The following is a 3,692-nucleotide window of genomic DNA, read 5'->3' on the forward strand; positions in this document are numbered from 1 at the left end:
GGGAATTGGGGATTGGATTTGCAGAATTTAAACAAGGAAAAGTAAATTGCATCAAGCAGAGAAGTAGAAGAAGGTTTGGGTTAGATTGGATCTTGAAGCAGAAAAGTAAATGAACATGAAAAACAGTAACAGAGAATGTAAAATTGGGAAATTAGATCTCAGGACCCAGAGACTAGAAAACCAAGTCTAGATCTCAATGCCTTCCTAGATCCAACAAGAAATTGAAATTGAAATTCAAAGAAAGTGGATGAAGAGCAATTAACAGAAATTGAAATTCAATCAAGCAGTAAATAAAGCAGTGAGATCCAAGGTTGAGAATGAAACAGAATTTCTTCAATTCTCCGACCCAAAATCCAAGACAATTGTAATTGAAATTGAAAGCAATAAAACTGAGAGGAAGAGAAGTGAATTCTCCTTCCCCAAGACAAAGAAATTAAAGATCACTCAATATCCAAAGCTCTCCGAAAACTATTATGAAAATTCCAAAGGAAAGCTCTCCAAAAGAAAAAGCTCTCTAAGAACTTGAATTCTATCCTATTTATACACTTTCTTCCAATGATCTTCAAGCCTTGAGTTGGGCCTTTGTTCTTGGTGGAATTGGGTTGAAAGAGGCCTTGGTTAATTGCTCTTGGAGTTTGAAGAGGAACCAAAATAAACCAATTGAACCGGGTTGGAGTTTTGCAAAAGTTGGACCAAAAGTTTGAGCAAAAGTTAGGGGTCTAACTTTGGCCCCAACGTTGGCTTTACCTTGTGCACTTGTGGCGCCAACGTTAGCCACCAAGTTAGGGGGCTAACGTTGGCGCAAACTTTTTCTCCTCCCCTTGTGATTTTCATGTGCCAACGTTAGCCACCAAGTTAGGGGGCTAACGTTGGCGCAAACTTTTGGTGCCCAGGGAGGTTTTCTTCATGCCAACGTTAGCCTCAAAGTTAGGGGGCTAACGTTGGCGCAAACTTTTGGTGCCCAGGGGTGAATTTCATGTGCCAACGTTAGCCACCAAGTTAGGGGGCTAACGTTGGCGCAAACTTTTGGTACCCAGGGAGTGATTTTCAAGTTCCAACATTAGCCTCCAAGTTAGGGGGCTAACGTTGGGGCTAACTTTTCACCCAAAAGTTTGTGCAAAAGTTTGAGGCTAACTTTAGGTCCAACTTTTTGCTTCTTGGTTCATTTTCATTTATTCCCTTGTCTTCTCTTTACTCCTAGCTATTCCTTCTTGCTTCAACCTTTCTCCAAGCTTTCTTCACCTATCATTAATCAACCAAACACATCAAAGCTATGCTCATAATCATGAGATATCCATTCTATCATAATATGCAACAATTATAGCATAAAACCTCATGAAATGGCATGAATTCATACATGGTTGATTCAATCAAGGGAAACATGAAAATCTACTCAATTAGCTTGCTTATGGTTCAAGAAAGTGCATAATTCTAATGAAAACAAAAGGAAAAGACTAGTTAAAATAGGCTAGGATGACTTGTCATCATTGCTCCTGTGCCTGTGATTCCTGGTGGACTTAGCTAAGTCGCTGATCAGTTGCCATGCTTCATCTGCGGTCTTGTATTTTTTTAGAGAACCATTACTTGTACCATCTAGTGTAGTTTTATCCCGAGGCTTCATGCCTTGAGTGAAATAACTGATCAACACTAGCCTGTCAATCATGTGATGGGGGCATGCATCTAGAAGGTTCTTAAAACGCTCTCAGTACTCATAGAGAGTTTCTGATTCACTTTGAACAATGCAGGAGATCTCTTTTCTCAATCTATCTGTAACCTCAGCTGGAAAGTATTTTTCCAAAAATTCTCTCCTGAGCGTATCCCAATTGGTAACAGTCGCTTCAGGTTGGGAGTAGTACCACTGGTGCAAGAATTGTGAATCACACTTTTCACAACTCGTACCACTAACCAGCAAGTGCACTGGGTCGTCCAAGTAATACCTTACGTGAGTAAGGGTCGAATCCCACGGAGATTGTTAGTTTGAAGCAATCTATGGTTATCTTGCAATTCTTAGTCAGGAAGTCAATTATATTTATCAGTTGAATTGCGAATGAACAAGAGAGCATGGGTTAAAAGTTACTTGTTATGCAGTAATGGAGAATATGTTGGAGTTTTGGAGATGCTTTGTCTTCTGAATCTCTGCTTTCCTCTGTTCTCTGATTCACGCACGCACGTCCTTCTATGGCAAGCTGTGTGTTGGGGCATCACCGTTGTCAATAGTTACATCCCCTCCTCTTGTGAAAATGATCCAAATACTCTGTCACAGCACGGCTAATCATCTGAGGTTCCCGATCGTGCTGGAATAGGATTCACCCTCCTTTTGCGTCTGTCACTACGCCCAGCACTCGCGAGTTTGAAGCTCGTCACAGTCATTCAATCCCTGAATCCTACTCAGAATACCACAGACAAGGTTTAGACTTTCCGGATTCTCATGAATGCCGCCATCAATCTAGCTTATACCACGGAGATTCTGATTAAGGAATCTAAGAGATATTCATTCAATCTGATGTAGAACGGAGGTGATTGTCAGACACACGTTCATGGATTGAGGAAGGTGATGAGTGTCACTGATCATCACCTTCTCTATAGTTAGGCGCGAATGGATATCTTAGATAGGAACACGCATGTTTGAATGGAAAACAGAAATACTTGCATAAATTCATCGAGACACAGCAGAGCTCCTCACCCCCAACAATGGGGTTTAGAGACTCATGCCGTCAAATAGTACAAAGTTTTGATCTAAATGTCATGAGATACAAAATAAGTCTCTAAAAGTTGTTTAAATACTAAACTAGTGGCCTAGGTTTACAGAAAATGAGTAAACTATAGCAGATGGTATAGAGATCCACTTCTGGGGCCCACTTGGTGTGTGCTGGGGTTGAGACTTAAGCAATTCACGTGCATAAGGCCATTTTGGGCGTTCAACGCCAGGTTTGGATCCATTTCTGGCGTTGAACTCCAACTTTTGATCCTTTTCTGGCGCTGGACGCCAGAATTGGGCAGAGAACTGGCGTTGAACGCCAGTTTACATCGTCTATCCTTGAGCAAAGTATGGACTATTATATATTTCTGGAAAGCCCTGGATGTCTACTTTCCAACGCAATTGTAAGCACGCCATTTCGAGTTCTGTAGCTCCAGAAAATTCACTTTGAGTGCAGGGAGGTTAGAATCCAACAGCATCAGCAGTCCTTTTTCAGCCTGAATCAGATTTTTGCTCAGCTCCCTCAATTTCAACCAGAAAAATACCTGAAATTACAGAAAAACACACAACTCATATTAGAGTCTAGAAATATGAATTTTTCCTAAAAACTAATGAAAATAAACTAAAAACTAACTAAAACATACTAAAAACTATATGAAATTAACCCCAAAAAGCGTATAAAATATCCGCTCATCACAACACCAAACTTAAACTGTTGCTTGTCCTCAAGCAACTAGACAAATAAAATAGAAGACTAATAGGTTGAGAAGCAATAATATCTCAGAGTTTTTGAGTGAAGCTCAGATTCTAATTAGATGAGCGGGACTAGTAGCTTTTTGCTTCCGAATAGTTTTGGCATCTCACTTTATCCATTGAAGCTCAGAGTGATTGGCATCTATAAGAACTTAGAATTCAGATAGTGTTATTGATTCTCCTATTTTAGTACGATGATTCTTGAACACAGCTATTTCATGAGTCTTGGCCGTGGCCCTAA

General features: G+C 40.3%; 1 non-coding gene across 1 annotated transcript; it reads left to right on the forward strand.

The window, feature by feature from the left end:
• The first annotated feature begins 1,661 nt into the window (after positions 1-1,661).
• On the forward strand, positions 1,662-1,765 carry LOC112745745 (small nucleolar RNA R71). Its single transcript, XR_003173658.1, has one exon. It is a non-coding gene; the product is annotated as a small nucleolar RNA R71 (small nucleolar RNA).
• Positions 1,766-3,692: the final 1,927 nt, after the last annotated feature.

This window comes from Arachis hypogaea, chromosome 14 (genome assembly GCF_003086295.3).
Source record: "Arachis hypogaea cultivar Tifrunner chromosome 14, arahy.Tifrunner.gnm2.J5K5, whole genome shotgun sequence".
Taxonomy (NCBI): Eukaryota; Viridiplantae; Streptophyta; class Magnoliopsida; order Fabales; family Fabaceae; genus Arachis; species Arachis hypogaea.